The 25,052-nt window shown below is 45.0% G+C and overlaps 1 protein-coding gene across 4 annotated transcripts in view; it reads left to right on the forward strand.

The window, feature by feature from the left end:
• ITGA6 (integrin subunit alpha 6) overlaps positions 1-25,052 on the forward strand; it is a 76,096-nt gene that overhangs the window by 825 nt on the left and 50,219 nt on the right. The gene's annotated exons all lie outside the window — the stretch shown is intronic.

Below are 25,052 nucleotides of genomic sequence, written 5' to 3' on the forward strand. Positions count from 1 at the left end.
GGGAGGGTCGTTCAGGGAGATCCAGGCCTTTCCCAAACTCACAGAGAGCACCGCGTCCCCCCGCAGACTCGCGCGCCCCGCAGAAGTTGGAAAGCCACCTTTCCTCAAGTCCTGCGAGGCTTTCCCCGAAGGGCGGGTGCCCCAGCAGGGAAGACTCTTACATGCCTTCCCCCTTTTTAAAAAGATGGAACTAACCACGCACCTGTTCGCAGGCTAGATCAGCTGAGAAAACAAGACCCTCTTAGTGGTGTGGCCGACCCGTCGCCCAAGCCCCAAAGCGTCCGGCGCCACCCGAGACCCTCTGGGCCCCTGCACTGGGCAGGCCCTGCCGAGGGGTGAAAGCAAAATGTCCGATCTGGGCTGGTGCTTTGCAAACAAGGTTTGGAAGTGACAGCCCCGCACCGTGGCAGAGCGGTGCTCTTCCCTGGAGAAAGTGGAGACCGGCACTCTTAGCCTCTCCTTTTCTTTGGAGACAGTGTTTGGTTCCCACATGATCAAACTCTTTAGGCTGGAGAGGGTATTTGGGAGCTTAGTCGCCGTAATCGCTGTGGGCTACATTCTTGATCTGTGCTACCGAAAAATAAACTCACAAAAGGTCCCCCCTCCCCCCAGGCCTTTAGTTGAACTGAGGTCCTTCCAGGACCAACAGAGCGAAGAAAGCAAAGTGCAGCTCCAGGAAAGAGGACTTTGTGTTTATGAGAGGGGAATGGGATTTTAGGGCTGGAGGAAACCTCTTGATTTCAGCAATTGAGAACTTTGGAATTGGTGAATGTTGCGGGTCCCTGAATCTTAAAGTCAGATTTTTCTGGTAACACCTGCTAGTGAAGCAAAGAAATTAGTTGGAGGTGGTCTGCAGGCCTGGCCAGCTGCTTATACTCTGCTTTCTCTCAGTAGAAATAATTGTTATGCTGTAAATTTGAAATGGAAGGTGGTTTCTGGTAACTCAGTGAATGGATGACATTTAGTGTCTCTAAATACTTGAGCGTGTAGATAGATGTGCATCTACCCATATGGAGAATGAACTTGTTAGTGCAGAAATGATCGTGGTCCCGCAGAGGGAATGAATACATTCTCAGCATTCTCTGCGCCAGATGCCTACTGAAGCTGGTGGTTTCCTTGAAATACTTGTTCAAGCAAAGATTGTGAAGGGGAGGTACTGGGGCAAGAAAGTGTCTTGGGGGTGGAGATTTGCAAAACGTGACTTCAGCCAGGATCTCTGTTGTCACTGAGGTTAGCAGCATGCTTGCTAAAACTTGTTCTCTCTGGTGGGCTTCTCTATTAGAGCTGCTGCAAGTGAGTAAGAAGAAGCCTGTGTTTGGGGTCTGATGCCTTCTTCTAGAAATGCTCTTCTTAGGGACTGAAGGAGAGGAGCGGCCCACTCTAAGGGGGCTGTATCTTTCCTTAGAGCTCAGAGTGTGGCAGTAACCACACTCTAGAGGGCTGTGGTTTATGTCAAATGCTGCTCCCCCCTGCGCCCCTCCCTCCCCAATTGCTTCTTTTGGTAAAGTATTCCAGCAACATTGGCCCGACCAGGAGAACCAGCACACACAGGCCATATCCACATCAGCTGTAACCTTTGTCAGTAAAGGATGTGTGTGTAAATAACAGCCGGTGAGGTTGAGACCTCACAACTTCTGGGCCAGCTTCCTAAACTCTGTACTTGATGGAAAAGCTCAGTGGGAGTATTTCAGGGAACTGGTGAGAGAGACCTGAGCTCAAAATTCCTTCTCGGTGTTTAGCAGCTGTTACTTTGAGCCTTAGTGTCTTTATCTGTAAAACGGAGATATTACTGCTTAATAGGGTTGTCGTGAGGCTTAAGAGATAACATGCAAAGTGCCTGATTCCTGCCTGGCATGGGTATTTGCTGACTAAATGGTGATGCATTTAGAAGCAGTAACTGAATTCCTACTGTGTGCCCTGCTACTCCACAGGTGTTAAACATCCTGTGATTCTCACTCTGCCAAAGAGTAAAGTCGAAGGTTATTGTAGGTTGGGTAATTTAAGCTTAGTCACATTTATGAAACCCATCTTCAAAGCAATTTAACTTTAATCCATCTTAGACTTACAACAAAAGTTAATTTCTTGAACAGGGGACTTTACTGAGGCAGGAGAAGTAAAATATCAAAGATGTGTGGGCATAGCAGATGAATGCAGCATTATGGGAACAAACCATAGATTTTTGTGGGTTAAACTTTCTACGATGCCATTTAAATATTTAATAACATCTTAAACTCTACTTAACATTTTATAACAGAATAATATTGTATCTGAGAGCCTTAAAACATGCTGGGTGTTCCTAAAACTTTGGGGACTGTAAAACTGAAATAGAGACTGTAAAACTTTCCTCGGCTGTGTATTAAAGACGTTTCAGACTCCAAAAGGTTATTAGATGGTTGGCTGAGTTACTGAGGTCTGAGGACCTTGGAATCTTTCGTTTCTCTTAGGTAGTTAAGGTTGAGTCACCCTGCCTAGATAGAAAGTAGAGGGTGGCATCTATGGGTATGTCCATCCTGTGAATCATCCCTCTTAGCTCTTCTGGGAAGAGATGCATCTGTGTATGACTGCAGGGCAGAATCTGGAAGGAAGAGATAAGTGATATCCTCAGGGAGCAATCCTGGGTCTAATCCAATTGCCATTTTCTTATTTTGGGGAACTCTCTGATCACTGCTGTCTTCCTAAGGCTCTCCAGGCCCACTGTCGCTTCTGTTCTGACTCTTTAACATTTGCTCTTGGTTTTTCTCAGACTTGTGATGCTTCCGCTCTTAAAATCGTGTTTACTGAACTAGAGATCATCTAGTCCGACTAGCTCCCTTTATAGATGAAGAAACTGAAGCTGAAAGTTAGGAAATGTCTAAAGGCTCATGAGTGCTTAAGCAGAATCTTAACAAAATCTGGATGTGAACTTGGTATTTCTGACTCATGCTCATTCCACCTCTAAAAGGAAAAAGTCAGAAGCGTCCTTCAGACCTGGAGAAATTGGCCAGCATCTGAATTTTGGAAATGTGCTATGTGAGGTTGATTTATTAAATTGCTCCCCATGTGGGTCAGGCTGTCTATTTAAATATCTGTGCCTGGACTCTCTTCCTATTGACCCTTATTCCAACTGGCCTTGGGTCAGCTTCCGGGTCCTTCTTGGCCTGTCACTCCTTCCCCTTCTGAAAAGCCCAGTGAGGGGTGACTGGAGCCAGCCCAGGATCAGAACAGTGTCCAGGATGTGTACTTAAGTACTTGCTTCCTTGCGTTCATTCAGAGTGCCATGTGGCCCAGGGCCATCGTCCAGGGACTGTCTCGGTCACCTTGAGTCCTCAGAGTGGAGAAAGAGCCAAAATGGGCAGGGAGACTTGGAGGAGATCTTAGGACTCTGCAAGAAAGCAGAAATGGACAAGTTTAATTGGATTTTAACACATCCAATGTGATGGATGTAAGCACATCCATTACTTGGATGGGCTCACAGGCTGGTGTGAGCCCATCCAAGTAATGACTTAGGGTCAAAAAAGAAAAGTATTTTTGTGGCATGAATAATATGTCGGGAAAGTCAGATGAAATGCTCATGTAATACAGTTTTACACTATTGTAAAGAAGCAGGTACTGTGTTCTTAGTTGTATAATTCTCTATTTTAACATAACAATAATATCAAGATTTAATTTAAGCTTTGTAACCAAATAGTACTGGAACTATGGTGCCTGGTTCCCCTAAGAACCTTGACTTAACATATTGCTGTGGACAGAGTAGCAGGTGAATTATCTGGCACTTTCAAGATAGACAGTGGAGACATAATAGAAAATACTATCCTTTGCTTAAGTGACAGGGTCAGTTTTACCTGGAACCCTGGTTGGTTCCGAGTCAGCCCACCTTGAAGAACATAATCATGTTGTAAGAACCAGTTTAAATTTCTCCATGAAAGCCTTTTGATCCCAACCCATACTACAGCACTTCTTCCTTTGAGTGTCCGTAGCCCTTTGTATCATGTTCTGATGGTTTTGTGTTTAACGGTTATCTGCCATTTTCAGAGGATGATCTAATCTCCCCCAGCTGGATTATAGGTTATGTGAGGGCAGGGGTCTTAACGTTCATTTCTTTGCCTGATAGCATGTAGCATATGCCTTGCAAGTACAATGGAGTCATATCATACACTCAATTTAACTTGTGAAATCAATTTTTCCAGCTCAGGGTAGAGACGGAGAAATCCCTTTACTTAACCCTCTGTCCTTCCCTGCTCACCGTAGGCATTGGTCTCTGCTGCCCCCAGGGAAAGAGAAGCTATGGTGGTAACGCAAAGACTCCACAAGACCTTAATTCTTGGTTTTTGAGTTTTCAAGGGCCCAGGTCCCAGCTAAGGGATTTTCATGAGTGATTTTTTTTTTTTCATGGGTGATGTTTAATTACACTTGACTTTTGCCTTAAAGGCAGACTTTAGAACTTAACCCCAGAAATACAGGCTGACCTGCACTGCAGTGCGTACTCAGGATCTGCTGGTTGTTAAAACGAGACTAGATAGAGAAGGATGGCCGTAGCGTAAGATCCTGGAAGCTACTTGACAAGGGTGTGGGGGTCAGATGGAAGTAAGAATGTGAGGGCACTTGTGCATTGATGGCTAAAGCTTTACTTATTCATGGTTAGTAAGGGAATCTTGGATACATGTAACTCTTAAGTGCAATGGTGGGGAAGCTGCTGACCCCCTCCAGTGAGAGCTGTAGAGTGGTGAACCGAGTGGACCACGTGTCTGAACCGAGAGCTAATGGCCTTTTGGGAGGGTGGTCAAGGTTGAGCCCTGCAGTAAAGGGCCCTGGGAGCTTTACTGCTCATCTTACCCATGTGTTTTTGGGTACAAGTTTAGAATCAAATAACTATATTTTCAAGGAACCTTAGGGGTTCTCAAATCTGGCTGGTCGTCAAGGTAACTTGGGGAATCTCTTTATAAAAAATATAATTCTAGACTCAGTTCAGCTCTATTGTACTAGTTTCCATAGATGTGATCTAAGAATCTGTTCATAAAGTTTTCTAAGAGTTAGATGAGCTTTCCTTTTTCACACAGAAGGCAAAAATAGTGTAGTGGATAAGAGCAGACTCTAGAGCTAGAGTCTAGATCCCAACTAGAGTCTAGAGCTAGATGGGATCAAATCCTGCTCTGCCATTTACTAGCTGTGACAGTGCAGGATACCTATAATTCTGCTCCACATTCCAGCGTGTAGGGGTTTTCCACATACACCGCCAAGCCATTCTCAGATACTAGTCAACTCAGTTCTGACACTCTGTACCTGGAGATGGCATCAGATCCCACAGATTAAGGGTTCAGTCCTGCAAGACTGCCTCTCCCCCACTTCAGATGCCCATGTCAAGTCCAGGTTGTCACCTGTGCTGACGGACTGGCTATAAATTGGAGGTTCCCATGACCCCCTTCTTGGGTTTGATTAATTTGTTAGAGTGGCTCTCAGAACTCAGAGAAACATTTTATTTACTAGATTACCAGATTATTATAAAAAGACATAACTCAAGAACAGCCAGGTGGAAGAGATGCATAGGGCAAGGTATGGGGAAAGTAGAGTTTCCATGCTCTCTCCTAGCATGCCCCTCTCCCCAAATCTCCACGTGGTCACCAACCCCGAAATTCTCCAAACTCCATCCTTTTGGGTTTTTACGGAGGCTTCGATACATAGGCACAGTTGATTAAATCATTAGCCATTGCTGATTGAACTCAACCTCCAGCCCTTCTTCCCTCCCCGGAGGTCGGGAAGGTGGGACTGAAAGTTCCAACCCTCTAATCAAGTTCCTGGTTCTCCTGGCAACCAGCCCCCCTCCCTAGGCCAGTCCGATAGCCACCTCATTAACATAACAAAAGACATCTCCTCACTTAGGAAATTCCAAGGGTTTTAGGAGCTCTGTGGGAGGAACAGTGGAAGGAAAACCAAATATATATTATTATAAGTCACAATACCTCATCTCTCTGGGTCTCTTTCCTCAGCTGTAAAGTGAGGATAATTGTACCTTAGACTAGTCCTGACTCAAGTAAGCGCTTTGTGTGTGTGTTAAATAAATGTGGAAACCAAGGCTGTGAGAGGTGAAGTGGCCATGACATGTTGGGCAAGTTGGTTCTCAGTCCACATCTTCCATGCTTCCTGGCCTGTGCAGTGTGTGCTTTCTCCTTTGGGGTTTGATTTTGATAATGTTCAAGTGTCCATCCTCCCTTCGCATCCATTCTACAGTTACACGTTTGGAAAGTACACCTCAGAAGAACCACGCCTTGTGGCCTTTTGGTAGCTGCCACGCGGTAGATAAACACCAGCAGGGTTTCAGTAGGCAGAGGAGATGAATGGGCAGACTGGTGCGGGGATGATGCGGTTCTGGACGGCAGGGACTTCGGGCATAGGGTACCCACGGAGGGTAGATCGTGCAGTTACAGGGTGGAGTGATTCATGCTGTCTGGTTTCCAGATCTTCTCAGACCTCTGTGACTTTGAAAGTCTCAGCTACCCACCTTATTCCTGGTAAGCTGGGTAATGTGCACTCCACCCAGGGCAGGGCTGATGACGATGTATTTTTCTTAGTCTTTTGTTTGGCATTAATGTATGGTAGGAAGGAGCTTGTGCAAAGCTGGATCTGATTTGTTGATGATGAAGCTGCCTAAAGTTGAAAGATGCACGGGCAAAGTGTGGAAGTCATGTTCTAGCAGATTTTAGTTTGTTAAACTGGCATTTAGAATTGCATACCGAGATCTCTCGGAACTAAATTGAGGCTAATTGTTAATTAGTTGTGAACTGGCACAGGTCAATTGGCTCTTCACCAGTGTTGGTCCTTATTAGCCTAGTAACAGGGTAGAATGATCACCATCTAAACCACTGCTGTCTGGCTTTTCCGTTTCGATAAACAGGGCAAGACAATTCTAAATCAGTTCACCTGATCCGTGGTTGGTGTGTTTGCAGAATGACACCTTCATAGGCCACAGTGTAGCAGCCCACCTTTCCCACACGGCCACAGTACTGGATTCCAGTGTTGGGTACTGCTGTCACTTCATCTAACCCCAAATTGGCAAAAAGGCTTTAGAAAACTTCAAGTCTCAAAAACCAATTAAATGGTACAGATGACTGTTCCGAATTAGGGGGGATGGGGAAAGTGCCACAAAAGAAAGTGCAGAAGGCAAAAACAAGTGACATGGAGCCATTGGTTGTCTGCTCGCATGTTTATTTGCCAACCAGCTGGATATGTTTTACATGTTATACAATCCGAAGATTACTTTTTTTGAAAAGGCATTTCAGATATAAGAAAAACCTTTTAGAGAAATTGGCTATATAAGCCTGGGAGTATAGAAATAAAAATAAACTTTGGTATACTATGCAAGGGGCACATTGGTTAGTGATATGAAGAATAAACAAAGCACAGGGTAATGCCTATTTACCTGTGGTCTCTGCTTGCTTTGCTCGGTGATATCAATGTTGCTACAGTTTCTTCATTTTGAAAAGGACATTCATTTGTACTGAAGTTATTTTAATCGTGTGTGTGTGTGTGTGTGTGTGTGAGAGAGAGAGAGAGAGAGAGAGAGAGAGAGAGAGAGAGATACACATGATAATAAATTGTTTCAGACCCAGAGCGTAGGATGTCACTGAACTGTAGGTCTCCTGAGCCAATTAACCTTTTGTTTTTGCAGAATCAGAGTCCTTGTCTTCAGAGTTTACTGCCATTGATCAAGTGGTCAGTCTTCTGTGGTCCCTATAAAGCAACATGATATAAAGTTAACTAGAGGATCCCATTAGAGTGAGCCATAGTGTAGGTGTGAAATGGTAGCTCCTTGGTGTGAATGGCCCATTCGGCAGCACTGCGAGTTTGAAGTTCTGTACTCCCTCTCTTTGCTGAGGAGAGTAAAAAAATTGTTCCTGGGTCCCCTTCCCACTAATATGTCCTGTCAGGTGGTGGTCTGACCCCCCTCCTCCTGGCAATGTAGTTTCATCTGTCCCTTGAGAACAAAGGTATTTTGAAGTAATGGAATGGAAATGTTTAGAATTCTACAAGGCTCTGGAGAGATTGGAGATAGGTAGGAAAAGGTATTTAAAATGCCTGGAGTGAATGTGAGGTTGTTGAAAAACTATTGATTGGGCGTATGGAATTCAACTTTGCTGGGACACAAATAAACCTAAGAGTTTTTAAAGAAGGAAAAGGTTAAAGAGGTTTAGATGTGCTCAAGTGGATATGCAGACATGATTCTAGGAAAATGGCTTTGCCACTGAGGCCTCATGGCTGCTAGTGAGAGTAGGCCCATGGGCCAACTTAGGACAATACTCAGAAAAAGTTGAGATCTGGCTTTCAGATCTGGGTGATGAAGAGTCTCTGCACGAACCCGCAAGTGCAAAAGGAGATGGCTCTGGACTTTGTTGGGCCTTCTAGAGGATCAAGGATAGGGTCCTGGGGAAGACCGAAGGAGAGACCCACTGAATTAGATGGTCCAGACCTCAAGGGAAGACTTTGGGGGCCAGCTGGAGAAGTGTTTTAATGCACAGCACTTGGTAAAGTCTTTTCACATTCCATATCAGACCAGCCAGTTTAGAAAGAAAAGTACTTTCTAAGCCGTGTATTCAGAAAGGGCCCAAGGCTGCTACAGAGATGAACTGAGAGAGGGTGTGGGAGTGTGGAGAAGCATCCTGGGGACCCTCAGAGGATGATCCCCTCAGCTTAGCCACACCACCAACCAGAAGCCAACAGAGAAGGTTTTTCACTACATAGGATAAGAAATTGGTCTTTTGTAAGCTCGTTTATTTCTATGTATGTGCATGTATATTGTATATTTCAACCTAAAAGATATCGGGATTTTTATCCCTACTTGAACATGAGGACCAAGTAAAAACTTGGAGGGGAGTGTGCTCTGGACTAGCTAGAAAAACCATAACCAGCTTCTTCTTTTTCCCATATAAAAGTTGCTAATAAATGCTCAGGCACCGTTCTAGGGCTAGAGATACAGCAGCAAACAAAATAGATAAAATTCCTACTTAGGTTCTGATGGAAGAGACAAACAAAATAAATAGGGGTATTATGTTAGATGGTAATAGTGATACAGGGGAAATTGAAGTGGAGAGAGGGACCAAAGAGTGGGAGTAGGGTAGGGAGTGATTGGCCATCAGGCAGCCAGGGAAGACTTCACTGAGAAGGTGCAAGCCATGTCAGTATTGGGGGGAAAGTACCCCTGGTGGTGAGAACAAGTGCAAAGGCCCTGAGGCAGAAGCATGCCTAGCATGTTCAGGAACAGCAAGGAAGCCTATAGTCTCCTTGGAGCCAAATTGTGTAGAGCCTTATAGGTCTTTGAAAGACTGGTTTTTACTCTCGAATGAGATGGGGAGCTGAGAAGAGTATGACATATTCTGACTTAGATTTTAAATGGATTTCTCTAGCTGCTACATTATTGAGAATAGACTCAAGTATATAGGTGTAGTGATCTTAATGAGGAGGGTCCTTTTAATAATAGGTAAGAGATGATAGTGGATAGTAGCAGTGACGATAGTGAGAAGTGGTTGGATTCTGGATATATTTTGAAAGTAGAGTCAACAGGATTTCCTATGGACTAGACATGAGAGAGAGAAAAGCTGAAAGAGAAAACTGTTGTCATACAATGGTTTAGGGTGGACTATAGAAGAAATGGATTTGGAGTGAAGAGCAGTTTAATTTTGGAGATCCTAGGCTTGAGATGTCTAGACATCAAGTGGAGTTGTTGAGAAGACAGTTGAAAATGAGTCAAGTTTAGGTGGAAAGGTTTGGATTGGAGATACAAATAGTGGAGCCCCGGGCTTCTAGGTTGTATTTAGAATGGTGGGCTGAATGAATGAGTTCACCAAGGAAGTGAAGATAGAGACTAAGGACACAGTTGCAAGGCGCTCCCACGTAGAGGTTAGGGAGATGGGGGGCCCAGCACCAGGCACGGAGAGGGATGGCCAGTAAGGTGGGGAGCTAGGTGATGTGCTATCCTGGAAGCCACATGATGCAGGTGTTTCAGAGAGGGAGTGATCAATCAGTCGTGTCAGATGACACTGAGAATTGATCCCCGGCCTAGCAATATGGAGGCCATTGGTGACCTTATCAGAACCCTTGTGGAGTGGAGTGGGAGCAATGCCTGGTTGGAGTGGGTTGGTGAGAGACTAGAAGAGGAATTGGAGGCAAAGAATAGGAGCTCTGAGTTTTGCTGAAGAGGGGGGCAGAGCAAGAGCTGGAGGGGAAACTGGGGTCAAGAGGGAATCTTATTTTTTTTTAAGAGGGGAGGAAGTGACCGTGAGCTGGTCTGTTGGTGAGGATAATTCAGTAGAAAGGGAAAAGTGAATGCAGGAGTGGGGAGAACGTCTGGTGTGATGTCTGTGAGTAGGTGAGAGGGATACACCAGTGGAGAAGTTAGCCTGGTTACTGGAGCACAGGTAGCTCTCATCACACCACAGAATAAAGGGGCCCGGATGCAGGTCGGTGGGTAGTGATCTTGGTGGGAGACTGTGAGGTTTTTCTGGTTGCTTCTAATTTCTCAGTGAATAGTAATAGATCATTAACCCTAATTTACTCAACATCTGCATAGAAGTTTGCCTTGTAGGAGTAAGAACTCCATTCTAGAGGCAAAGGAGTGTGGGGTCTGAATCCCAGAGGCTTCACATTCTGTTGACTTGACCTTGGGCGAGTTGCTTTGTGCTCATCAGTAAGATGGAGGCACTAATGATAACCACCCCGTAGAGTTGTGAAGATGGAATGTAGTGAGTGTGAAGCCCTTAGCATCATGCCCGTCACGTCCAGTAACACTAGCCTTTCCTGTTGTGGCTGCCTTAGACTAAAATCGTATTATAATCCCCTCACATGGGGGAGTTTTGTAGCTACCTTATCTTTACTGTCTGGCAGACAGCAGAGGTTACCCTTTGGGGGTCAGGTCAAAGGTGAAGTTGCCCCCAGAGTCCGGGGGGAGGTTCACAGATAGATGGGAACTATCACATTGCCTTGAAGAGAGGAAGGGGAAATACGGGACTTGGAGGAAGGAAGAGAAGATGGAAACAAGGCAAAACCCTTTAAGGATTTCCAGTTTCTTATGCTATATCTGAGCTACAGAGAAGCACAGCTTCTTATTTTGTTAAATTCTTACAAGGCTCACTTTATGTGTTGGGTGGACGTTTCCCATGTAGGAGTATCTGCAGCTCCGGAATCTGCTTTTGTCTCAGACAGCCCAGCATCCGTGTGTCCTGCAGGCTGGGTGGACATGGTAGGGGTGGGGCATTGGCAGGTGGGTGGGTACCATGCTGGGTGAGAGTGAGCGGGCAACACGCAGAGGTGCCGAGGCCCGGCTTCCTGTTCCCTGGCCCGATTGATTGTCTTTGTGATCATGGTCAACGTATGCAGCATTTCACTGCGTGCATTGAACAAAAATGACGTAGGGCCTTGTTGAGTTGTCAGGGAGGTAGAAAACGAGACTAAATGGCACCGTGGCTTCTAAAATACTGGCAGTTTTCAGTCTCTTCTTTCAAGATAAGTGTTATTGGCTAAAGAGGTAGCTTGAGGTAAATCTGAATCCAAAAGGATATAGAATATCTCTGCAGTTACGCAAGTGTGGCTCATCAGGACCTTACCACCCTCACCCTGGGGTGTACCACAGATTCATTAGGGAACATCTTTCGGAGGTGGCATGGTGGTGAGTTATTAAAAAACAAAAACGTTATCTCAGTATAGTGCAGAATGAAATATGAGTAAGTTTTTAATATAAAACACAAGGCTTTAAAGGCAGTTCAAGCTTTTGGTGGTCATCTTGGGCTATGCCCCCATACTTGTTCATCTCCCCTGTCAGTCAGGGCTTCTGAGAAAATGGTTGAACTGCTGACTGGTGCAGCCCTTTCTCTGCAGAGGGGTGACTGACACCCAGGAACGTCGAGCGACAGCTAGGTAGTAGCGGCATGAGTCCTGGAACCCAGCTGCCTGATGCCCGGTTCACCAGGTGCTATGCCATACACATCTGCATCTTGGTAGGCGATTCCTGTAATTGAACCTGTACCCTGTGGTCTTGCTCTTAATAGAACAGTATCTTACATTTTTAAATGTCTTTCCCACATAATGGCCTGGTATAGCGATAGCGAATACACAGCCACTGTTGCCCTTTCCCCCCTGCCAAGTGGGGGCACTCCAGATGACCGTAGCACTTCTTCCAGCTGAGTCTCAGAATTTTCCAGGTCAGCATTAGTTAGCCTCTGCTGATGTATGTATAGGTGCTTGCACGTAAGACAGCATGTTTGCCCTCTTGGCCTGGCCAAATCCCCTGCATATGGAAGGCACTCTCTAAACGTCTCCCTGATGGACATTATTCCTGCTGGTTTGTGAGCTTCTTAAGAGCAAGGCTGATGGCTTGTCCATTTTTGGTTCCAATCTAATAGACAGAAATGGGTACCCAAAAGGCATTTGTTAAGCTCTTTGAGTTAATTTCCCAAATACACTGAAGTCTTGTAGAAAATAGGAAGTGGGATGACCAGTTCTTTAGAATGATCCTTTATGCCCTGATATTAGGACTACTACTTTTCTTTTTTTTTTTTTTTTTTTAAGGACTACTACTTTTTAAAAAAAAGAACTGTGGTGAAATACACATAAGATTTATCATCTTAGCCATTTTAAAGTATACAGTTCAGTAGTGTTAAGCATCCACATGGCTGTGAACACCCCTGTACTCCTTAAACTTCTTCTGGAGTGCCCCGAAATCAGGATGGCCCTATTATGAGGCCATAAAATATTGATAAACCAAACCTAAATACCTAAACATAGAATTGTACTAAATCATATCATCTGATATGATATTCTAACATAGATTAGTGGCAATGGAATTAAAATTTTAACAAACTTATGATGTTAAAAATTCCATCTCCTTGATCAGCTCCGTGCTTTGTGTCCCCCTAGAGGGATGGGATAGGGAGGGTGGGAGGGAGATGCAAGAGGGAGGGGATATGGGGATACATGTGTACATATAACTGATTCACTTTGTTATACAGCAGCAACTAACACAACATTGTAAAGCAATTATACTCCAATAAAGATGTTAAAAAAAAAAAAATTCCGTCTCCTAGCTTAGTATGTGCTTTCCAATCTGGTAAAGGACGGCTCCTGGTTGATTTCAGCAGCTGTGCCCCTGGCTCCATTTGTGGAACCCTAGGGCTCCTCACGCATATTCTTTGAGAAACCGAAGTAATTTGTTTTAAGTTTTTTGCTAAGTTATGAGGAAATGGCACCAGATTAAAAGAAACTGGCCGTTTGTTTCTTTTATCTTGCTACTCTTCCTACCTACCTCTTAGTAGCTTTGAAATGAAACCGATTTCAGTGGCACACTGAGTGCAGGTGCAGCTGAGGTTTGATGTGACAGGGGCACATTCATGGGTTGATGTTCAGGAGGGAAGTGTGTGTTGGGGAGCATCAGATTAGACTGACAGCTGTCCCTGTTGGTAAGGCCGGCTTTAGCTTGTCTTGCAAATACATTGTTCATACCACCCTCCCTACCCACCCACCCCCTGCTTTCTTTAGAGCCCTGTTAAAGTTGCTCCCAGGTATTCGATCATCTTCTTCCTCTGTTCCTTGTCTCTTTGGATTTCTAATGACTAATTTCTGTATTGCCCAGAATCTGTTGAGTTTAATAGGCTTTCTTTGTTCTTATTGATGTTTTCAGTATGAAATTTCTAGTAAGCTATTTGGGAGCTGTCAAAATAAAGCTTACTGGTGGTTCTGAATTGTGGGCCCTCTGAAGGCAAGAGGTTGGGACTGATTTATCTGTGTTTGCTTAAACGTGGAGCCTGACGTGCGTCATTCTTCACAAATAAAACGGAAACGTGCTTTAAAAGAAATCTGACCCCCACACGTGCACAAAGAGTAGTCATATTACCCAATAATGCTTTTGTGGATTGCTTTATATCCAAAACTACTTACCGCCTGCAGAAGTTAGGAAGGAACCCAGGGAATGATCTAGAAAGGTAGTCCGTCTCTCTCATGTTATAGATCAAGAACTGGAGGCCTAGGATTTGTTGTCGGTCATGCAGCCAGCTACTGGCAGAGCTGCCCCTCCACCCCTCCTCCCCTCCTCCCCCTAGTGTCCAGAGCTCTCCCCGCACTTGAGCCCCTCCCTGTCTTCGACCTCCCCTGCCCACCCTTGCAGGGGTCAATCTAGCCAATGTGTCTGTTTTTATAAAATGTCACTGGAAGCTTAAGCAGATCTGTTCAAGTTCCGCCAAGTTTCTTTGAAAATCTGTGCTCATCAAAACGAGTTGCCGGGCTTCCCTGGTGGTGCAGTGGTTAAGAATCCGCCTGCCAATGCAGGGGGCACGGGTTCGAGCCTTGGCCCGGGAAGATCCCACATGCCGCGGAGCAACTAAGCCCATGCGCCACAACTACTAAGCCTGTGCTCTAGAGCCCGCGAACCACAACTACTGAAGCCTGCACGCCTAGAAGCCTGTCCTCTACAAGAGAAGCCACTGCAATGAGAAGCCCGCGCACCTCAACGAAGAGTAGTCCCCTCTCACCGCAACTAGAGAAAGCCCGCGCGCAGCAATGAAGGCTCAATGCAGCCAAAAAATAAATTAATTAAATAAATTTAAAAAAAAAATAAGAGTTGCCATCCTGAGTTCCTGAGATAACCGTTTCTCCATGAGGAACCGGGCCTGGGATTGCGGTTGAGCACGCAGAAGCAGTTGTGTGTTCCCCATGGGGAATCCCTACCCCCTCTGTTTCTGAACAAGCCACCCAGGCTCCCTCCACACCTCTCATTCATGCTTTAGATTAGATGTAAGGTGAGGTACTGCCTCAGGCAGTGACTCACTCCTGCTCTTCCCTGTGGCAGGTGGCTGCTTCGGGCTGGGTTGGACAGTGTCTACAGCATCTAAGACAAAGGCATTTATTGAACCCTGCAGCTATTTATCAAAGGTACTCACCTCACTTAAACCCTGCATATTGAGATGCTCCTGAACTGGGCACATTCATTCCCTTCTAAAGGAAGATGTGAGGGGTGAGCATTTTGTGTTGTTTCTCCATAGCTGAGATGTTCCCCTGAATGCTGTCAGTTTCGTGGACTTTTATAGCCAAGTGACAGTTCCTCTTGCTGATGTCATTGCATTTTATTCTGCACCTCACTTGACTGTGGTGGAAAGCTTGTCCACCCTCTCAGCTGGTTGGATTTCCTCTCCTCACTGTGTGTGTGTGTGTGTGTGTGTGTGTGTGTGTGTGTATAAAAAATTTTTTTTGGAAGAGTAGAAAGGAGTAGCTTTATTAGTTTGCCAGGCGAAGGGGGACACAGCGGGCTCCAGCCTTGAAAAACTTTGTGTCCCTCCTCAGTGTATTTCAGCCTCTGTCCATTACAGTACATTTGCACTTGATTGTAACGCCCAGATGGCCGGCCAGCACAGTGCCTGGTACACAGCAGGTACAGGTTTATGTGCCTCTTCATTGGTGTGTCGTCACACCTCTGGAGTGGGCTGTGAAACTCAGTCTCTAACTCTTGCCTGCCTGCAGCTGTCTACAGAAGGCACGTGTGAGCTTGTCCTACACAGTTATGAGGTTTGCCTTTTCGTGATTTCTGGGCACTGATTTTTTTCTTTTTTTAACATCTTTATTGGACTATAATTGCTTTACAGTGGTGTGTTAGTTTCTGCTTTATAACAAAGTGAATCAGCTATACATATACATATATCCCCATATCTCCTCCCTCTTGCGTCTCCCTCCCACCCTCCCTATCCCACCCCTCTAGGTGGTCACAAAGCACCGAGCTGATCTCCCTGTGCTATGCGGCTGCTTCCCACTAGCTATCTATTTAACATTTGGTAGTGTATATATGTCCATGCCACTCTCTCACTTCCTCCCAGCTTACCCTTCCCCCTCCCCGTGTCCTCAAGTCCATTCTTTTACATCTCCGTCTTTAATTCCTGTCCTGCCCCTAGGTTCATCAGAACCATTTTTTTTTTTTTTAGATTCCATATATATGTGTTAGTATACGGTATTTGTTTTTCTCTTTCTGACTTACTTCACTCTGTATGACAGACTCTAGGACCATCCACCTCACTATAAATAACTCAGTTTCATTCCATTTTATGGCTGAGTAATATTCCATTGTATGTATGTGCCACATCTTCTTTATCTATTCATCAGTCAGTGGACACTTAGGTTGCTTCCATGTCCTGGCTATTGTAAATAGAGCTGCAGTGAACATTGTGGTACATGACTTTTTGAATTATGGTTTTCTCAGGGTATATGCCCAGGAGTGGGATTTGGGCACTGATTTTTAACCTCCATGACCATCTATCTCATTTTTTTTGCAAGGCTTTTAATAAGCCAGTGTCCATCAACCAACATCATTTTTAAAATTACATTTTAAATTTACCTTTGAATAGGTAATATACTCACATGGTACAAATATAAAAACTAAAAAAAGATTACCCTTGCACTTCTGGTCTCTAGTCGTCCTATTCTTCCTGGAGACAACAGTTGTTTTACTAGTTGGTTGTATATGTTTATATTTGCTTATAAATTTGCAGACAGCTGTGAAAGGATTTACATTTTTTTTTTTTTTTTTTACACATGATAGCATGCCATGTGTATTCTTCTGAACCTTGCTTTTTTTTTTTTTTTTCTCGGCATATTTTAGAGCTTGTTTGATGTAAATAAAGAGCTTCTTTAGTATTTTTAATGTGTGCATAGTGTTCATTTTTACGCATGAACCATGACTCACTGAACCAATCTGGATATTCAGGTATTTTCTAATCTTTTGCCGTTAAAAGCAGTGCTGCAGTGAAGAATTTTATACCTTCCTCCTTTCACCTTAGGTAGAGGGTCACTTCCTGGTGCAGTGGCTTGCCCAGCATTGTTTTAATGATCGTGGCTGATTCCAGAGGTGTGTCTGGCCGCTCTTCATGACTTTCTATCACAAGCTATATCCTACCATCTGATATTATTATAGGCTACTCAGCTGGCAGAGCTGCTGGAATCTTTTCAACAGCTAGAGTTGACAGTCTTAAGCCCAAGCTGTTGGATTCCTCATGGCTTCAGCATTTGTGCCCCACCTGGACCTATGCTTGTTAAAATGTACTTGTTAAAATTAGAATGGCTTGTTGGAATGTGTGTTAACCGGATACTGATAAGAGCACATGTAGTGCTTCATCCCTGCCTTGGAGTTAACAGGGTTATTTGACGTTTCATTTGATCCTTGCAACACATTATGAGAAAACTTAGATAGGAGCATTTCACAGATAATCCATACAGATGACACCCAGCTAATAGGTGGTACAGCCAGGACTTGAACCCACCAGGTCTTCGTGGAACTCCCTCACATTTCTGATTACGGTTTTGACTTACCAGTCTGTTACCAGGCAGGTAAGAAGGCGTGGGCTAGCTGGAGGTGGTAGCTGTGATAAGCATGTACCATATTATCCCGATAATGACAGGTCCAAGTAGGACGGATGTTTAGCCAGTGTATACCAATAAAGTAGTGCTAGTTGTTAAACTGTCAAAATACTTCTGGTTGGTAAGAGGTTTCCCCCGTCTCCCGAGTGTCCTTCGACACTGCCCTGGCCACTCTTCCCATAGGACACTGCCCCTCCCGTATTTTGCCACAATCCAGCAACTAATGGGGAAATGTCCTAATACCACAGGGCGCTCTGGGATGTAGCTCCAATACTACACCACCATCTGTGCTGATTAATTGGTTTCCAAGTCGTATTTATTGCTCAATATTTTTTTTAAATTAATTAATTCGGCTGCATTGGGTCTTCATTGCTGTGCGCGGGCTTTCTCTAGTTGCGGTGAGCGGGGGCTACTCTTCGTTGCGGTGCGCGGGCTTCTCACTGTGGTAGCTTCTCTTGTTGTGGAGCATGGGCTCTAGGTGCACGGGCTTCAGTAGTTGTGGCACGCGGGCTCAGTAGTTGTGGCTCATGGGCTGTAGAGCTCAGGCTCAGTAGTTGTGGCGCACAGGCTTAGTTGCTCCGCGGCATGTGGGATCTTCCCGGACCAGGGCTCGAAGCTGTGTCCCCTGCATTGGCAGGTGGATTCTTAACCACTGTGCCACCAGGCAAGTGCCTTGCTCAATATTTTTAAATACCATTTTTAAATGCAAGAGTAGGGTGGCAAACGATGTAAATGTTTAGCAATGTAACTTCTATAAATATTTATATATTTATATATGCACACTTTTAACGATGTTTTTGTCGTTGTTCACAGCATCCTATTTCTAAATCTTTTTTTTTTCACTTGAAAAATCTCTTTGGTTTTGCTTTTTGCATAGTTTTGGTTGTTACTCCTGTATATAAAAGTCCGGGTAGCTGGTCTGAGGTGTCAGGGACCCAGAAGTCATTCTCCTTGCTGCCCCACCAGGCCTCAAGCTCACAGTGCACAATGGCAGCATCTACACTCTAGGCAGGATGAACAAAGGGACAGAGAAGAATAGAGCCAAAGGTCCAGAAGATTCCTGGAAGCAGCCATGTGACACTTGGTCATGAGTCCCAGTCAGCAGGTCCGAGTTATATGGCGTGGCCAGCTGGAAAGGGAGGCTGTGATGAGTAGTCTTTATTCAGGGTGGCCCTATGCCCAGCTAAAAGTTCTTTTACTATGGAAAAAGGGGGAAACCGGCACTGGGTGCCAGCCAGCAGTCTCTGGCCCAGCTACTAAGCCCGTTGCTTCAGTTATCTCATTTAGAAAATAAACTATGTGATCATATTAATTTCCTTTTCAAAACATTGAAAAATCTGGATTTCCTAAGCTGTTGGAATAGTCAAATGGATACAGTGACCTACCAGGTATGTGCTTTTTTTTTTTTTTTTTTTTTAAATAACACAATTTTTTTTTTAAATTTTATTTATTTATTTATGGCTGTGTTGGGTCTTCGTTTCTGTGTGAGGGCTTTCTCTAGTTGTGGCAAGCGGGGGGCCACTCTTCATCGCGGTGCGCGGGCCTCTCACTATCGCGGCCTCTCTTGTTGCGGAGCACAGGCTCCAGACGCGCAGGCTCAGCAATTGTGGCTCACGGGCCCGGTTGCTCAGCGGCATGTGGGATCTTCCCAGACCAGGGCTCGAACCCGTGTCCCCTGCATTGGCAGGCAGATTCTCAACCACTGCGCCACCAGGGAAGCCCCAGGTATGTGCTTTTTAAATATACTTTTTCTCTTGGCTTTTATTAAAAGTATTTGACTGAAACATGATGGAAATTGAAAAGTCACTTTTCCCTTTGCAAATGAGCTATTTGATAACAGCCTTTAAGAAATGAGTCTTTTATTTTTTTTTTTTTGAGTTAGCACTGACGATATGCTCAGTCCACTTGCCGTAGAAAAACCGTATGGTAACAACACACTTGAATTTAAAATTATGAAATGCAATGATAATTATAAAATTTCATTTACCAGAAATTTACTAAATGCCTGTGTACCAAGCACTGTGTGAAGGTCAAGGATGGGAGGGTGGGTTCACAGTCCAGTTCAGACAGGTTTCTTAAAAGGACGGCTCACTAGAAGGACAAATGTGATTTGATTTGGCAACTGGAAAGTCAGGTATCTGATAATTCAGAAGCACAGGAAGTGATCCAGTGCCACACTGGACAAACAGCTGCTTTGTAAAACTGAAAAAACAGGATTGCTTGGAGATTTTCATTCTTCCTTTTCTTACTGCAGTAGATAAAAGCATTTTGGTTTTTGAATTTTATTTATTTTTTATACAGCAGGTTCTTATTAGTTATCCATTTTATACATATTAGTGTATATATGTCAATCCCAATCTCCCAATTCATCACACCACCACCCCCGCCCCGCTTTCCCCCCTTGGTGACCGTATGTTTGTTCTCTACATCTGTGTTTCTATTTCTGCCCTGCAAACTGGTTCATCTGTACCATTTTTCTAGGTTCCACATACATGCGTTAATATACGATATTTGTTTTTCTCTTTCTGGCTTACTTCTCTCTGTATGACAGTCTCTGGATCCATCCATGTCTCTACAAATGACCCAATTTCTTTCCTTTTTATGGCTGAGTAATATTCCATTGTATATATGTACTACATCTTCTTTATCCATTCGTCTGTCGATGGGCATTTAGGTTGCTTCCATGACCTGGCTATTGTAACCAGTGCTGCAGTGACCATTAGGGTGCATGTGTCTTTTTGAATTATGGGATAAAAGCATTTTTATTATAACTCCTTGAGTGATGTCTTACTGGTAATGAGTTGCTTGGTCAGCTGAAAAGCCCTTTTCAGCTCATGATTTTATTTTTTAAAATGAGCTAGTTATATATTTATTTATTTAATTAATTAATTTTTTTGGCTGTGCGGCATGTGGGATCTTAATTCCTCGACCAGGGATCAAACCTGCCTCCCCTGCACTAGAAGCACAGAGTCTTAATCACTGGACTGCCAGGGAAGTCCCTGGTTATATATTTATACTTTATCATTTTTTGTTGAATTGAAGTGGAATTCTTGGCCATTCTGAATATAGGCCAGTATCTATTGTGATTTTATCTTGTTGGGTGCTAACTATATTCTTTTTCCTTGAGATTATTTAAATCTCTATTGTTGGGAGGTTAGAAGCAAGTGTTGAACCAAGGTCATTCCAAAAATTGATGCCAGGGCTGGAACCAGAATTCCTTCCCCACCCGCTTCTCCATGTTGCTGATCTGACCGCCCTTGTTGGCATTCCAGTTAAATAGTTGAAATTGATTCCGTGATTTCACATTTTTCCCCCAGTTGATGGTTGAGGTTCTGAGCCGGAAGAGGAGTTGCATGTTGTGGATAATAAAAACATGTTCTGCTTTGGGTGTTCTTTTATTGTATGAGCTCCCTTGTTCTTAGTCAGAGACACACCTGTAGTAAAATGTACTGAGTCAAGTAAGAACTAGAACGCTCAGGCTCAGACGTCACAGGAGTTTCATAGTCACTGGAGATTGAATTTAGTTCCAGCATGTTTCATCAAGGAGACAGGAAAAAAGTCTCAAGAAATGTTGGGAAGGCCAGGACAAGATGACTGGTCTTGTGATCCACATAAAGGCCACAAGTATCCTTTGGGCCCCTGTGGCATGGATCTTAAAGCGCTTTATAGACCTTAATTATAACTCTTGTAAAATAAATACTTTTAAAAAAAGGTGGATAGATTAAAGTACTTTGGTGATGTTTTCCAATGAAGCAGAAAGAAAAATTTGGGTGTAGTGATGTAGAGCAAGATTAGGGAGTGTTGGGCAGAACCCCTATTTCATCAATTACCAGCTGTGTGACATTGGACAAGTTACTTGTCCTCTCTGAACCTGCATCCACATTTGTAAAATGGGTGGTAGTAACAGTGTCTACTTCTTAAAGAACTCATAGCAGAGTGCCTAATACATTGTAAGAGCATGGGAGATGATAGCTCCAGTGTATTAATAATAATTGCTTATTTGCCCTGATTTGCAGGTTAGGGTATGTATTTCTCGTGTGATTTCTTGGAAGGTTATTAGAAATCTAGTCTTTTGAAAGTGAGATTGTAGTTCATAGAGAAAATTTACCTTTCTGTGTAAATGTGAAAACCCAAGGCTAGGAGGTGAACAGATTTGTTCCACTGTGAATTTTTGCTCAGGCTTGCCCTACTGGACCAGCCAGTTAGTATAGTTAAATAGGGTTTTGGTTTTTCTGGGCCAAACACCCCTTGAGGTTATTTAAAAAAAAAAAAATTGGGACCAGATTCCTGCCCTCAAGGAGTTTGTAGTCTAATTAAGTGAAGTTGGGAGAAATCCTGGTCCAGGGAAGTTTACTTTGGAGAGGTGAAACTTGAGACAGGGTCTTGATATATAAAGCCTAGAGGTAGAGTTTGGAAGTGGTTGTTGAGGAGGATTTGGTGGAGCCGGGGGCAGGGTGGCGTGAGCCAAGGCACCAAGACCTTTGTGTGCTTGGCAGGTGAGGGGCATAGGGGCAGCTAGGATGGATGGCTAGTGTGGGGACAGACAGCAGGGGGTGGCTGCCATTGCAGTGGGAAGAGTATGGCACGTGGGAAGCCCTGCCCATGCCAGGTGGTGTCTGAGCCTCGGTTTCTTCATCTCTGAGACGCAGATACCTACCTCCCAATTGCTGAGACATAGCTGAATAAAAGCGTATGTTAAGGACTTTGTAATTATAGAGTGCTGTACAAATGTGAGTAGTTAGCACACCTGAGTAGGGAGCAATCTCCTTTGCTAAGGTAGAGCTTGGGATGCATGAGCAGTATCTACCTGCCAGGTACTGCTCTAGGTGTGTGTTCAGGGCGCAAAAGAAGAGCCCCCGCAGCCTTGGAGCCAGTGGCATTCTAGTGCAGGGAAGATGGGCAGTTGACACAAAGTGCCAAACATCATCATTTCAGGTACTGATGAGGGCTGTGAAGATCATTACGTAGGGAGAATCTGTAGACAGTGACTTAGGGAGAGCTCTAGGTAGGGTGAGTAAGGAGGGCCTCTCTGAGGAGGTGACTTTTGAGTTGAGCCCTGAGGGATGTGAAGGGTGCATCCCACAAAGATCTGAGGCAGGAATGGTCTCAGCCAAAGGAAGTGACTGCAGAGACCCTGAAATGGAAACCAGGTTGGTGTGTTCAAATGCCAGAAGCCAGGCCAGTGTGGCAGGAGTGCACACCCGAGGTGAGTGACGCTAGAGCGGCAGGTAAAGGGCAGTTCACGTAGGGCCTTGTGCAGCATGGCGGGAGGTTGCATTTCATGCCAGTGGCCATGGGAACCCAGTGAGGGCTGTAAGCAGAGGGGGGTGATGTGATGTGACTTAAGACGTAGAAAGAGCAGTGGTTGCTCTGCGGAGATGGGCTGGGGCGGGACGAGAGTGGAAGCAGGTGGACCGGTCAGAAGGATATTACAGTTGTCCAGGTGTGACCAGATGGAGGCTTGGACCATCCTTACGGCAAAGGAGCCGCCGAGAAGTGGGTCAGAGTGAAATGTGGAGGCGGAGCCAAGAGAACGTACTGATGCCTCGGACGTGGAAGGTGAGGGAAAGCGAGGAATCAAGGATGACTCCTGGGTCTCTAGCCTGAACAGACACGTGGGTGGATAGTGTACATTTACCGAGAGAGGGAAGGCTTGTGGGAAGCGTGGCTGGGGGAAAGCTGAGTTCTGTGTTGAACACATTACATGTGAGATGCTAAGTGCTGACGTCTAGTAGACAGCTGGGTGTCGGAGCGTGGAGCTTAGCGGAGAGGTCTGGGCTGAAAAGATGTTCTGAGAGTCACCTGTTAAATGAAGGTGTTTCCAGCCCCAGGACAAGAGTATAGCCAGAGACAAGGAGAGCCTCCAAGATCTATTGGAAGGGGAGCCGCCAGCGAAGGGGAGGATAAACCTGGCAGGTGTTGCTGGGCTCGTATCATAGGCCTCGCTGCCTTTTCCTCCAGCTGCCCAGTCTAGTTCCTAATTGGACGGGACTGGAAGATCAGTATGAAACTAGACTTGGGAAGCCACAGAGACTCTTGGGTCCCTCTCCTCTTAAATAAGGGATGTGAGCGCACAGTTCAAAGCGCTCTGCATGGTGCCCTCCTAGAATTATCATGGCAAGTTCTAACAGTGAAGAGGAGCCCCTGGGGCTTAATCTTACTGCTAAGATTGTGGAGGAATTTGATATTCTGGGGATTCCTCTCAAACAGTGAATGAAATATGGTTTTAGAATTTGATTCAGAAAGAGGTGGAATGTAGTCAGTTTCCTTGTCCAGTTTCCCTCGATCTTCTAGCTCTTCTTTCCAGGTGGTTAACTGTTTTGACTATTAAGGTCTTAAATGCAGGCTGCGTAATTGACCACAGGACCTGGGCAGGTCCTCTTTGAACCTTTATTCTTGTCTCCCTAAAATCAGGGGCGCAGATGAGATCAAGCTGGGCTCCATGAGCTCCTCCAGGAAACCAGGGCCTGGTGGGGGTCGGTGGGCATTGGGTCTGCCCACAGGGATACCAGGGCTCAGCTACGGTCCACATGGCAACCAACACCTGAGGAGGCAGAGAGGGCTGGGCTTCACTGGTGGAGGTGATGCTGGAGTTGAGTGGAGGTCTAGGGAAGAGTTGGTATGCGGCAGACATTCTGCGGGGAGTGGACAGCATCTGCGCAGTGTGGAAGCATGAACGAAGAGCCTGGTGGAAAGGATGAATTCAGATGGTCGGTCGGTTGGAGTCTCGGTGGGGCGGGGAGGGGAAGTGATGGTGGTAACAAGGTAGCAGTGTCATAGGACCAGAGCCACATGGTGACCCCACATACAGGAACAGGGCAGTTCTCCTGTATTTTCTCATCTGTAAGTAGCCCTGTGGAGAATCCAAGTGGGTTGAGTAAAGACATTCAAAAACATTAGGGTTTATGGGTTCTTCATGCTTAAAACCAGAAACAAAGTTCAAGCTTCATTTGACAAGTTGATGTTTTAAAGCTTTCTCCCAAAACCCATCCTATGGGCTCATTTTGGTGTGTGTTGTTGCAGCTGGGTCATGGGTAAGAGCACTGATGTTAAAGCTACCTTTGAAACCTCCCAGCCCCTCCTGCGGTTCCCAGATGCAGTGTGGGCCGTGAAAGCAAACTGCTGTCTGTGTAAGGTGTTGCTAAGACCAGTTTCCTTTGTGTCTCTTGGGAAGGCATTAATTGGTAGGAATCCTGGAAATCGGAACCACTGACTGCTCCAACAGGTCCAGCTGAGGCGGGGAGGCAGCCGGTCACAGCGTGGGCAGAGCGCTTCCTGCAGCAGGGAGCTTGGGAGATATTTGCTGAAGGAATGAAGGAGTGAACAGGGGGATGATTGAAAGGTTGTGCTCTCAGACTGGCTGCCAGCATTTCACCATCACTTACTCAGATTTGTTGGCATAACTGTTCTGAAACAATGCTACATTATGCATTATAATCTAGCTTTTACATACAGTTTAAAAATCACCGTACAAAACAGAATACCGACATACTTTGAAGACCAACTGGAGCCATCAAAGGAATGTCTGACTTGTTGGAAATAGGCCAAGGGATGGGGGGGGCAGCAGGCAGTGCTGTCCCCCGTTTTCCTCTGCCTTTACAGGGCCACTTGTAGAAATAGTGGAAGGTTTCTCAGTTTAGTTTATTAAATCTGCTGTGTTGAAATCATTAAAAGTGAACTTCACCTTTTAGCTGTGT

This window comes from Balaenoptera musculus, chromosome 7, assembly GCF_009873245.2.
Source record: "Balaenoptera musculus isolate JJ_BM4_2016_0621 chromosome 7, mBalMus1.pri.v3, whole genome shotgun sequence".
NCBI classification, from domain to species: domain Eukaryota; kingdom Metazoa; phylum Chordata; class Mammalia; order Artiodactyla; family Balaenopteridae; genus Balaenoptera; species Balaenoptera musculus.